Source organism: Cryptomeria japonica, chromosome 9, assembly GCF_030272615.1.
Source record: "Cryptomeria japonica chromosome 9, Sugi_1.0, whole genome shotgun sequence".
NCBI classification, from domain to species: domain Eukaryota; kingdom Viridiplantae; phylum Streptophyta; class Pinopsida; order Cupressales; family Cupressaceae; genus Cryptomeria; species Cryptomeria japonica.
In genome coordinates, this window is record NC_081413.1 from 276,981,128 (window position 1) to 276,995,951 (window position 14,824).

Genomic DNA, 14,824 nt, shown 5'->3' on the forward strand with positions numbered 1-14,824 from the left:
AAGGACCACCAATATTCTATCACTTTATAACCATTGCAGTAAAAGGTTTCTCTGAAATAAAGTGAGTTGTAGTTGTGGGTATTTTATTTTGTAGGGTATTTCCTTTGTATGATGAGTTGACCAGGGGACAATGGAAAATAAGGAAAAATCAATTAGCTACAAATTTCAATTGAAAAATGGCAAAGCTAGTAAGAAAAGAACAATCCTTATTTTTTTCAAAAATGAGACAAGAAGCTATACTAACCATGAGCAGAACAATGGTGGCTGCATTTTTTTATTGATGTTGTCAGATGCATCGGCATTGCCATGGTTGTAAACAAAAGTCGAATTATTGCAATAGAGGTACGTTTCAGGGGTGGACATGTGTGGTGGTAATCAGCGAGGAAGTGGTGGACACGACTTTGAAGTAAGAGTGTTGTATATATTTGAAAAGAAGGAAGTCGCCATGCTCTAGGTTGTGGTCGATTACAAATTGATGCCATCCATGGTCAAAGCAAACTTTGTTTTATGTGGCAACAAGGAGAATATGCCATTCATTGCCTATCGGTCCTTGCAATATAATATATATATTGAATACATTGGATATAACAACCACAAATGCTGGTGGGATTCTTTGGAAAGGCAAAGTTAGTAAGTCACACAATGTAGTTATAAACGACATTAATGAGTTGCACAAGAGGGCTATTTGTTAAAAGGAGTACAGATTTTACCAATTTCTCGAAGTTAGCTTCTAGCATAACCTTGAAAAAAGATGGAAAGCTCCCATGTTTCACAAGACAGTTATAGGTGCAAGTTGTACATGGGGGCATAGCCATCTGTACCTATTTTTTTATCTTGGATGAACTGGCAGTATGTTAAATATTTGTGTATCTAATTGAGCTATATATTTGTGCATAGACGTACACACATTTCAATTAATAATAGCACATTGCAAACAGGCATTCATGAGCACATGTAGACAATCATTGGTTCAAGGAAGATCAAAACAGATAGTACAAATCAAAAACAGCGATAGGCATAGAAACAAAGTACAATCAAAAAACGGCAATACACATGTCTATATACTTGTTCAGGCAATAGATGTTCAAAATTTTGAGCATAAGTGGGAAAAGATCTTGTGTATAGCATATAGAGATGAGAATGCAAATTAGTAAATACATATTCAAATAACCATACATGAACCATCAACTATGAATAGGCATCAAAACATAAATGTACATCCATTTTTTCATAGAAAATATTCAAATATAGGAAACAAATGGTGAATACAAAGCACAAATTTGAACGTTAGCAGATATGTTGTCATAAATCTATTGAATGTTGGAACTGCAATAAAGACAGATACGTGCCTTTAAGAGTTGTTGTTGTTGTCTGTCACTGTGTAGGCAACTGTGGATTTGTATAAATCCAACGCATACATGTACATGTGTGACTGGATATGTAAATGGAGAGACATGGTTATTTCTTGCAATTGAATTCGTTTATCTCTATTTCTCTGGTAGTTAATTAGATCAAGGTTTTCATTGTGTGTGTTCTCATTCTATGTCCCCATTACAAAATGTGGACCAGAAAGGGTATATGTATATAGGCATAGGCATACCCAACTAGAAAGAATGTGTGTATGCAAGAATGCATTGATATAGGAGAATTCTTATTTCTTTTTGTGGACACATACATGCATGCAAACATATATATATATGTATGTGTATATCTAGACATATAGCCCAGGAGGCACTAAGCACACAAATGAGAACATATTTCTTTGCTTCTTTCAGGAGAGTTAAGATGTATACAATGAGTGCACTATAGCTCGTTGCAATGATATCAAGCAGTTGTCACTGAAAGTTCCACTGGTCAAAACGAAGTTCACAATTAATTTTGGCTATTCATTGTCTGCATTTTTTTGTGCCTATGGAAAAAGGCATATATATATATATATATATATATATATATATATATATATAGGTGTATATGTAGAAATATTGGAGGCACGAAGTTGAATGGTATCTTTCTTAATACCCACAATGTATGTCTTTAATTGTATATAAAACAGCTTGCATATAAACAAACACATATGCAAACAAGCAAGGATATAGACATATCCATAGAATAGCTATATCCATATAAAGACTTCTCTATGCATTTCTCCATACTAGGGATCTCTAAATATACAAACAAGAATGTATACATTTACATAGTGTCAGCCTTCCAATGAGCACCTATTTTTCGGCAACTTTCCAGCCATGCCCCATTTCCCGAGCGATAACAAAATAGCTTGAACCACGACGTCTATTGATGTGTCTGAGTGTGACATGGTGGTGTGGTGATATACCACGACCTCTATGGATGGCTTTGGCATTGATGTGAAGAGCCTGCATTAATTGAAGCCAAAGATTTGGTTGCTCTAAGGCATGTTTTGTGTCTTTGGGCAGTATGTTCATCGCTTCCATCATACATGCGCATGTGTGTGTGTGTGTGTGTGTGTGTGTGTGTGTGTGTGTGTGTGTGTGTGTGTGCATAGCTATATGTATATATAGGTACACATGTATATGCATACACAAACATTGCTTTTTCTATGCGGATGAAGGCTCTGTGCTAGACACACAATGCAAATGTATATATGCACATGCAAGCAAATGCACAAACATTTGCACAGATCTAGAAAAGATGTACACTCAGTGAAGCTTGTACAGACATAGGCATATGTGCAAAGATATATATATATATATATATATATATATATATATATATATATATATATATATATATATATATATATATATATATATATATATATGTATGTATGTATGTATGTATGTATGTATGCACACATACCTATGTATGGACAGGTGCACATATTTATGAGAACACATTTGTCATGTGCATATATACATATATGTGTATAGACAGGCATTTATATTCATGACAAAGAGACGTATGCATATCCAGTGCAGATCAGAATTGTGTTGTACCTATCCATAACAAAACATATAGCCAAGCATACATATATATGCATATACAGATGTAAACATATGGCACGTTTCAATGTTGTGGATGTATGTTGTTTGCACACCATAGAGGAATCATATATATATAAAAACCTATGCACATATCTACTAACAAGTGCAGATATTTCCTCATTAAAGAACATGCGAAATAATTATGCACACACACAAACGATCCAATAGAAGCATACAGAGCGACAGTAAATTATTCAGCAGAAATTCATATGAAAGGTAAATAATAGTCAGTTGCTAAACTTGTAGGGAGGTGCACTTTTGCGAACAAAATAATTCCAACAAACATTGGCATACATAAATATTATGACAAATACATAATTTGAAAGCAAAAGGAAGGTAAAATGACAAACAAAGAGAACAACAATAGAGGCTTGGGCATGACAAGCTATGAAGGTAAGATTCCACATAGAATGCTAATTTGTTTTAGCTGCAGATAATGCAAAGCAATGATCTATATAATATATTCAAACTTAGAGAGGACACAAAATAGAACAAGCATGATGGTAACAACATATTGTCAAGTTTAGAAATGTTCAAGCTATATATCAATCCATATATATTTCCATACGAAAAGCAAAAAATCAAGTGTGGAAGGTGGCAATAAAGCTTAGTCAACGAAACACAAGAAATAAAACAATTAACTCATCTTTGTTATTGTCTTAAGTGTAGACACCTAAAATTGTCATGTCTAATTAAATAAATATTATTTATTTAATTATCTAAGCCTAATTCTTCTATTAATTAAATAAATCCTTATTTATTTAATTAATTCATTTATCCTCTTCTAGCCTTATTTCTCATTTAAATAAATACATTTATTTATTTAAATTATCATTTTCCTAAATTAAATAAATATCTTATTTATTTAATTATCCCACTTCTTCTATTAATTAAATAAATCTTTATTTATTTAATTAATTCATTAGCCTTTTCTACCCATGACACATGTCATTCATCTCTTAATTCATACACTACCTACCCCTTTCATTATTTTATTATTTCTTTTACCTACCCTCTAATCATAGCCGACCTCCTTTTACACCTCTCAATCTTATCCCTCCATTTCATATAGTGTCTTCTATATAAGGAGATGCTTCCTTCGTTATCAAACCCTAATAATTCTATGCATCCTAATCAATCATCCTAATCATTCATGTTAATCATCTTTTATGCAATTGACTACACTACGATCCTACTTGCAACCACATTCCGTTCTTTGTTGAGCTCTTGTGCATATAAAATCTGAGAGCAAATATATCAAGCAAGATCAATGGAGATCCAAACCCTATTGGACATGTGATGGTATAATCTTTGTGATTTCATTTGATTTGCATTGTCTTAGGTAATCTTCATATGTTATGGTGGATCTTTGTTGTTGTTAGGCTAGGGTTTGGTGGTTGAATTCATTTAGCCTTTCAATATTGTTATTATTGTTATCCATTTTCACCATATAATTAAGTATCAAGGAAATGGAGGAAATTGTGAAAGCTAGAAAAGTATTATGTAGATCTAGTAATTTGAGCAATCTCTAAAAGCAACAGCTCTAACTAAGCCTTTAAATCAACCTTTGAAGCTCTACCAATTTTTATTTTCAACCTGTTCTTTGAGTTGTACATTTCAGTTTTGATGAAAAGGGTGAAGACATAATAATTTGAATGAACATCATTGATCAAAGTCGTGGTTGTTGTAGCAGCGTCAGTGTCATACTAAAACATTTAAAGTTATTTCACAAAGATTTGCAACATTTTTATTCCTACTTCATCAAAAGCAATAGTCCACATGCTGTTAGTATGGTTGTGAATCTTCACCTGCAACAAATAGCGATAAGTGCATTCTAGTATTTGCACTTTACATCTAGGGTAGAACCATTCATTGGTATTTTCTTGAACACACTTATTCTTACATTCCTTGTCATTCACTTTCAATGGACAAGAAAGGTAGCAAAAAGCATTAGGTTTGACAAACTTAACTGTTGCTCTAGCAGTCATTTCAACGGCTTATGTCATAACACTAGACAACTCCAAAACAAAGGCAAGTGTCATCCTGCTATATGGCATATTAAGTTGTCTAGGGGTTGAGAGAAATAACACTACATCAGATGTTAGTTCCCCTCTAGTCATAAGTGTCAGTGTTTCAGGGATGAAAGGATTCACATTCAATATTGTTGCAGCAGTGTTGTTAATGACCTTCCCATTAAAGTAACCCACACTTCCATTTATGGCAGAAACGACAACCAAATCTCCAAAAGAATGTTGTTTTTTTCCAATTCCTCGCCTACAGTTTGCCATGTGTCACCCCATAAATTCACATCAATAGAAAAGTTTTATGTCATTAATCTTTAGAGTTTTGCGCATAACCTGTGTTCCATCTTTTCTTTGCACTATTGTAGTATTTCCAATATCAACTAAAATGCCAATTATGCTAACCAAAGTGTAGTTACTGTAATTTGCAATTTCACTTATTGGTGTAAAGCTTAAAACTTTTCTAAGAAATGTATTGTTGTCATCACAGCATTTCAATATTGAAGATTGCTCCAAAGTTATTTCCAAATGGTTGTTTAGTTTATTAAACTTTGTGTTTGCCTCTTTAATTAAGCCTTTGGAGACACAATACGACGCTTCCACCTCAACTCTATCATGATGCAACTCTGCAGCGTCATTGAAGCAAGTAATTATGCTCTCGGTGCCATCACCATCAATCATATCAAAGCTAAAAACTTGTCCATTACCCTTTAGTGTACTGAATTGGCGTATGTTTTTTTTTGGTTTGTGAAACACCCTTTAATAGTCCACTTACTCTGGTAAGGATTAAGCCCTTTTATAGGACTAATCTTTCCAAATTTGTCAGCTTGCACTTGAGGCAAGTGTGTTCCAAATTTAAGGGATCGTTTAGATAGAGGCGTGCTACACCCCATCATTTGATCTTCCTGGTCTTTGAAAAGGTACTTAAGGTTTCCAAGCATCTAGCATTGTGCAAGTCTAACATCAAGACTGAAAACTATTATAGTCATATGGCATGAGGAAGAAATAAACATTGAACATACATAGCCATCAAAGAAAGAAGCGGACATGATGCAAATGAAGTTACCTTGATGCAAGCGCGGATCTACACACAAAGCTTGTTAGGGAGACTATTGAACCTACTTTGAGTGTATCTGAATTGAACAACTCTTTGTACTTAGGTGGGATTATACCTAATTGCATATGGGTGACATCAGAGAGGACCACTCTGTAATGCTCATCCTCATCTTGATCAGCATGTAATTTTGTGAAGGACGGAAGTTGAAGGACTGGGGATGAAATTTTATCTCCAGCGTTTATGGAACGTATTGCATGTGCAATCAATTCTGGTTGCATCTATGCATCCTACATAGACATTAGAAAGGGCACTATAGTTTATTCCCAAATGAAAATCTATAGAGTTGTGTTAGTATATAGATGAGTTGCACATTCCTATATATACATATGGTAGTTTTTTTCTTATTTTTTCAACCCATATATCAGCATAGATACATGTACATATATGTGAATCTCTATGTAGATGTACATGATCTAGAGCTCACAAAGACAAAGCATGGCAGCTCATGTATCACTTTGTTGCACCAAAGGGCATACATGATGATATACACATGGATGTGCATATGTTTCACATATAAAAGCTTATCTTGTTCTCCCTTATCTTGTTCTCCCTACTTCGACACATGCATGATTTTGGCTTCCATTTGTATCTCTATTTTTATGCCTGCATTTATGCAAACAAGGGGATATATCTGACTATCACATTAAACAGCAGTGGAATACATCACAAATGGGGGGCTCGACAAAATTTCCAGTTTGGGTTGGTGTATTCACAACTATAAACGGCTGTGTAGATCCATTTACATATATTCTAGCGATGCAAATGTGAGGGCGGCTATTCATTTCATCAATTGAGCACATATGACATCCTCCACAACCATGTGTTTGTGTATCTACGTACAACCATGAATATTTCTCTCTACATATGAAAATGTTGTGCATGTTGGAAACCCTAAACAAATAGGCAGAATCACATACATATAGGTACGCATGCATACACACGTCAACACCCACGTGAGTGTTTTTACAATAAATGCACCGATGTGTGTGTTTGAAGGACCAGATGAAGGAATAGAATGAACATAAGAGACACACAAATATAAGCACGCATGTTCCAAATGCTCACTTCTTTTTTTCAAGAAGCAATGGAAGACTATATTTGAACTTACATAATCATGTGGACAAGCCTACTTTGAGGTCTTTTCAAGCTTGGGTTGGCCGACATAGCAATAACTATTCTCTAAATCAGAGAAATTGATTCTTGTATGCTAATTGCAAGGATGCAACCTCTATTTGCACAATAAGAAAGAGCATTATTCTTTTTTTCATTGTTTTAACAATAAAACTATCAACAAAAAGCCATTAACCAAAGTTATATTAGTGGATCATCAAAGAAATCAATAAGGTCGATATCACTATGTCAACTGCTTGCAAAGCATTACCATCCAAGCAAACAAGACAGTGGTCTCTAAATCGACATGGTGGTGTCTATACTGAACATCAAGATTATTCACATTAGATTCCAACAGCCCACAAAATCATGCACAACAGAATATACCGAGCATTAAATTTCATTCAATGCATAATAATCTATCAACTTATCCTTCACAATACCAGTTTGCAAATACAATGAACACACACACACACACACACACACACACACACACACACACACACACACACATAATACATATACATATGTATGTATATGTATACATATATACACATATATACATATGTATACATCTATGTGTGTGTGTGTGTGTGTACCTAAAATTGTCTTGTCTAATTAAATAAATATTTTATTATTTTATCCTAAGTCTTCTATTAATTAAATAGATTCTTGTTTATTTAATTAATTCATTAATCCTCTCCTAAGCATTTCCTCATTTAAATAAATACTTTTATTTATTTAAATTTCTTTTTTTCATAAATTAAATAAATATTTTGTTTATTTAATTGATCCCACTTCCTCTATTAAAAAAATAAATCTTTATTTATTTAATTAATTCATTAGCCTTTTGTACCCGACACATGTCATTCATCTCTTAATTCTTCTCTTACCTACCTCTTTATCATTTTATTATTTCCTCTACCTACCCTTTAATCCAGCTAGTTAATCGATGCATCTAATCAATCTTATGCAATCAAGCCTTCTTGCGATCAAGCTATCAACCACAATCCATTCTATGTTGAGCTCTTGTGCACGCATAAAATCTGAGAGCAAATATATCAAACAAGATCAATGGAGATAGGAGACAATGGAGATTGAAACCCTACTTGACATGTGAATGGTAATATTGATTTATTTTGTTGATTTGCATGATCTTAGATATCTCTATTGGTATTGGTGAATGTTTCATTGTAGAACCTAGATTGTTTGTGGTTGAATCTTTATGGTTTTACAATAGTTTATCATCATCACTTTTCACCATGTGTGACACACACTGTCAAACATAAAAGTATATAAATTGCAATCCTTCTTTCCATACTTAATGTGTGTAAGGGCACTCGTTGTGTTTTATATATACAATGTATATATATAAGAAAAAAGTGAACAAAGCTAGACGCTAAGCAATAAATTACATTCAATGCATAATAATCAATCAACTTGTCCTCCATAAAATCAGTCTCCAAACACTGCCAAATTACAATTATACCGAAGCATATACCTCACACCTGAAAACAATTATAGGACATAACATGTACATGGATTGAGAGCACCATGATTGACACCTAAAAGGCAAAAGGATCCCATCACATCATACTTTTATGAATCTGAAGATGTTAACACGAACAATGATAATAAATCTACCATGGGCATACATTTTTGCAATTCAAATGTAAGTATGGTGTTCTCAATCCATCTGTGTGTGTGTGTGTGTGCACGCGCGGGCGCATGCACGCATGCAAATGTATATGTATATATTAATTCTATGAATTAATCAAAGCGCACAATTTGTTAAGCACCACAACAACCAAGGGCAAATAGCCCGGAGACCAACAGAGACTGAGAATGAAAATGCACACAGTGCAACTTCAAATCCACATACACACACACACCTTTGTGTGTGTGTGTATAACACAGGGGACAAAAATCTATGAATTAATCAAAGCTATATATATATATATCCAAACCCTAAATTTACCAATACAAAAACTAACTCAAAGAATGTGAAATTGATATATAACACATGGAACAAAAATCAATGAATTAATCAAATCCCACAATTTGTTAAGTGCCACAACAACTGAGGTCAAATAACCCGCAACAATTTCACATAGTGGAACCCTAAATCGATGGACAGACAACCAAAAAACACATGCAAAGCAAAAACGATAAAACCCTAAAAATGCAGAGAACCTAAAGTATACTTTCATTAACTGCTTGAGCAATACAGAGATGCGGCAAAGACAGACAATCAAACCAAACAATAGATTTATATATAACACAAGGGACTAAAATCTATCAATTAATCACAGGGATATATATATATATATATATATATATATATATATATATATATATATATATATATCCAAACCCTAAATTTACCAATACAGAAACTAACACAGAGAATGTGAAATTGATATATAACACAGAGAACAAAAATATATGAATTAGTCAAAGTCCACAATTTGTTAAGTGCCACAGCAACTGAGGTCAAATAACCCACAACAATTTCACATAGTAGAACCCTAAATCGATGGACAGATAACCGAAAAACACATGCAAAGCAAAAACGATGAAACCCTAAAAATGCAAAGAACCTGAAATATACTTTCATTAACCACCAAAGCAATGCAAAGACGCGACGAAGACACAAACAATAGATTCTTAAAGTGCAAATAGAAATATGTAAAACACAGAGAATGAAAAACTATCAATTTATTAAAAATCCAAAATATGTTAACTACGACACAAGTCAAGGCAAAATAGGCCGCAAGGTAATAGAGAGATAGAATGAAAATACACACAATGGAACCAAAGAATGTCAAATTGAAAAGAGTGAAAATCAATTCATATTTAGAGGTACCTAAATTCGGCAGATGAAAACAATTACCTCCCTTTTGCACAAATCGATGCTTCAACCAAACACAGTGAAAAACCATCACATCAACCAAACCTAGCAAAGCACTCAACAAGCTTTAGATACAATGAAAACCCAAAATTAATTGTGAACTTCATGTGCCACCACAAGGGTAAAAATGCAGAGAATGAAAACCCAAAATTAATTATGAGCTACCATTCACGATGACAAAAGTAATGGACACACTACCCAAGGACATGAAACATGCCTTAGAGCAACCAAATCTTTAGCCGCATTTAATGCAAGCTCTTCACGTCACCGCCAAAGCCATTTATAAAGGACGTGGCAGGTGGTATATCACCTCACTGCCACGACACACTCAAACGCATCAATAGACGACGTGGTTCAAGTTGTCCCGTCATCGCCCCAGAAATGAAGCCTGGTCGGAAAGTTGCCAAAAAACGGGCGATTATTGGAAGGTTGACACTTTAGCAAGCAAAAGTCCACACAAGGAGCCTATCAACTAAAAATAGTAACGAGTTATATATTTTACTAAATAAAAATAACAATAATATAATTTATAAATAAATTAGTAAGTAATCTTTGTTAAATAATTGTTTATTATAATTTTATTTAATAGCTTTTTTTGGCATTATTTATTCAAAAGAATTTGTTTTCAATAATAATACAATTAAAAAAAAATAGAGATACTAGTTAGATTTAAATGATATTCATATTTAGATTTTACTTTTGAGGATGTCCTTCTGTGATTACTTTATTTAAGAGTTCTTTAATGTTTACTTATTTTACTTAATGTTACTATATTTTTATTTTATAAACAATTGTTTTATAATTTTATTTTTTTCAATATAAATGATGAACTTGACGTAGAATTATTATTATCTAAAAATGTCAGAATAATGTTGACATCAAATATATGGATAGAAGCAAGACTTGTAGATGGAACTTTAAGAAATATTAAAAAAATTGCATATAAACCCAAAAGTGCACAACCTCAACCACTAGCATACGTATCAGTTGAATTTGACAGTTATTCTGGACTACCATTTGATGATCGCCATCCATCTACAAGTCTAATTCCAACAATTGAAAGAGATGGTTCTTCATAAATACCATTGCAATTGGCTTGGGCACCATCGATACACAAATATCAAGGATTGAATCTTCAAAAAAAAAAATATTATCAATATTGCAATAATAATATATCCACATAATATTATATTCCATATAAATTTAAAGATTATTATAATTTTAATTCTAATATTAAAATATTAAGCAAAATATTTAATTTTAGTCTATCCTCTCTATATATGTATTCAAGTGTCTATATATGTTGCATAATTTACTATAGACACATCGAGATTGGTATCTCTCAACATCTTTAGAACTAGCAATTGCACCTTGGTGTGCAATAAGTACACCTTGGTGTGCAATAAGTACACCGAAAAGGTGTGGAAGTTCAATCAGGAAAAAAAATTGGTTTATAGGCTCATATTATGTTTGCAAGAGAGAGAGGGTAAGTAGATAGAAGAAAAATTGGAGTGAGATACAAAGAACAAAGAGAGAGGACCTAAGAAGGAGAGGGATATCCAAGAGGGAAGAGGTAGATACAGAGATACATTGGCATATGAGAGAGATAAAGGGAAAGTGACATTGAGAGAGAGATATAGACTAGTAGATTAAAGAGACAGAGAGACCAAGAGGTAGAGGGAGAAAGATAAGAGAGATAAAGGAAAAGCGACATTAAGAGGAGAGATTAATAGTTAAAACTTAATCTAAACAGATTAATAATTAAAATTGCATCTATAACATCTAACAAAATCCTCTAGCAGGATGTTATGATGGATGTTAGTCTTTTAAAACCTTGTAGGTGTTGAACTCTATTAATAAGAACAGATTGTAAATAAAGCCCTTTGTGAATTATTTATTGATGCAGGGGATGACAATGGTGTCACAATTTAGTTATAGAGTCTTGTGTCTAGTATAGGAAATGAATACATTTGATGTCAATTCAATGAATGAAAAACAAATTCAACTGTCAAGGTAATTTGAATGATCTTGCACTCTATCAACAACAGTTTGTATCAATGCGTGAAGTGAGTTTGTATGATGGATGCTAGTCTCTTAAAACCTTCTAGGTGTTGAACTCTATTAATAAAGTTTTGTGATAGGAACTTATGTGAATGGATTGTAAATAAAACCCTTTGTGAATTATTTATTGAGGCAGGGAATGACAATGACATCATAATTCAATTATAGAGTCTTGTGTCTGGTATAGGAAATGACTACATTTGATGTCAATTCAATGAATGAAAAACAATAGAAATTCAACAGTCAAGGTAATTTGAATGATCTTGCACTCTATCAACAACAGTTTGTATCGATGCGTGAAGTCAGTCAATTTGTATCGTAAAATTCTCTCACAAATTTCATATCTACAAACCATGTGACAAATTTATACACTCAATTGATCGAGATTCACATATTCAACTCAAAGCTAATAAGCACTCGTCATAAAATTCTAAACAATAGATACATCTAGATTGACTATTTTAATATACCAAAATGATTAAAATCTACGTAATATTAGAATTATTCCTTTTCTATCATCCTAAAACTAAATACATTTCGTATCATATTTACTTTTAACTTAATGCATAATATTTTAATATTATTACTCCTACAATTTTTTATATTAATCTAAATTAATTTAATCTAAAATATATATTTTTTGTTGAATTAGCCTAAATAAGCCATGGGGAAGGGTTGCATTCCTTTACAAAATAGTGTAACATTCACATTGTGAGAATTTGGAAAAATATTTACATTAATCTTACAAGCATCCTTCACTGTGATAATCCAAACAGTTAGATAGATATTAAATGATCAATTAATTTGAACAAAGTTTTTCAAATATGAAATAGTGAGATATTTGGTAGTTGATTTCAGAACTTTTCCCAATGAAGATAGTTGCTAATTTATTGGTCTTTAAAGTTAATTGCAAGAAAATATATGGTAAGCTTTTCCAAGTATTAAAACAAATATTTTTAAAAATGTAGATAAATAATATTTTCTTACCCAAGCCAATTTTACTAATGGTATATATTATGAGAGTAATAATCAATTGAAATACAATTTTTTTAAATAATAATATAATTTGTAAAAAACTATCAATTGACATACTTTATGATAACTATACTTATTTTACTTTATTTCTCATCATTAATGAAATTCATGGAAATCCTTTGCAAGGGATTACATTGAACATATCTACTGTCAATGATTTTGAAAACACCCATAGAAAAAAGATTAAAAAAAAACAAAAAATCAGAATAATAATGTAGTGTTTTATTTATTCCAAAGAATAACATGGATGGATGGAGAATGGAAGGCTAGCCCAGCCCACAATAACTTGAATATACTAATACAATCTACATAACCATAAGAGATATGCCTTTACACACTTTCTTATTCATAGAAACTAAACCTAGTGGTTGAAAAGTTTCTTGTTCAAGCTGTGCATTTGGAGTGTAACAAACAATAATGCAAACCAGCTGATTTATTATATCTGCAAAAATATATCGTGGGGATGCACTTTGCTCTGCAGCATGTGATTCGGAAGCTTCAAATATTCGTGGTGAACAGAAAAGTCTTCACATACTTGGTAGAAGATTGGGACTTATCATCATTAATTCCTGAATCTGAAAGCAACGTAGAAATATTTTTGTACAGGCAGCGTCAGCGTGTTATAAATGCACTGAAAAACTTCAGGTAAGTGAAAGGACAGTCAAAACCTAACATTAACTCAAATAACAGTGAGGACGAAAAAGGGCAAAGATCGAAGGACAGTAGCGACGGAAACAGTGAAACCGGTGAAAAAAACTTCATGAAAAATCTAACGGCCAAGAACGATTGAATCGTCTTGCACCCCTCCTCATCTATTACACACCGTTGATGGCCGAGATCAGGTCTTCTCTTTCAAATAAGGGAACGCCTTCAGCGTAAAAATGTATTTAGAATATCAATACTAATTTAGAGAACATTGCTTAGGGTAATAAAACTTGCTTCTAAAGCATGACCAAAATTTCGATAAATACTTGGTTTGTTAAAACAAGACATTTGCCTTCAGCCACTTGATTAAAAGGATAACATAATTTAAATATTGAGAAATTGATAAACAAATAAAGAAAACTAGGGCAATTTGCATGGCAGACATATGGCAAGAGTTCTCTACACGATTGCGAGCCTCCATAAAAAAAGTAGTCTGACAAAGCATATAAGAACCTTGAATGAGATTGTATATTTTGGCCATGAAGACCGATACTTCAACTCTCATGTGAGTCTTCATCAAGGAAAACAATGAAATGCAAGACTAGACAAGAGATGATGGCCATCTCCAAAAATGAATGGTTAACCCTTCGAGGCTTAGGACTACTAGTTACTATACATACTCTTCCCTTTCAAAATTTTATCTTGACAAGGTAAGCTTGATCTATAAGATGTTCGGTTCTTATTTCTATTCAACTACTTGGTTAGATGTTTAGTTGTTTCAATACAAGGAGGTACGAAATCAAATCATTTACCCCTTCATTTTTATGAGTATATGGTGAAAACGAGGTAAGTTGGTGGCAATCTCAAAGTAAAAATCATGGACCGACAATGACCTCCTCCAACT